Consider the following 294-nt stretch of genomic DNA (forward strand, 5'->3'; position numbering starts at 1 on the left):
CACCGCGGTGCCGGGCCGGTGACACGCTGCCACCTGGGGAGTCAGGGCTGACTGCAAGTCTGGATCTCTGGCCTCAGTGACCCGAAGCCTGCAGGCGCGTGAGGGTGCCCGGGGTCCCGGTGCGCTGCGGGGCTGGAGGAGGGAACACGGGACCAGGCCGTGCCAGGTGCTGCCCTCACGCTGGCTCTCCTGCGTGTGCACACGGGACCAGGGCGTGTCAGGTGCTGCCCTCACACTGGCTCTCCGTGTGCACACGGGACCCGGCCATGCCAGGTGGTCCTCTCCCGCGCGCTC

Source organism: Tupaia chinensis, unplaced genomic scaffold (assembly GCF_000334495.1).
Source record: "Tupaia chinensis unplaced genomic scaffold, TupChi_1.0 Scaffold000286_1, whole genome shotgun sequence".
NCBI classification, from domain to species: domain Eukaryota; kingdom Metazoa; phylum Chordata; class Mammalia; order Scandentia; family Tupaiidae; genus Tupaia; species Tupaia belangeri.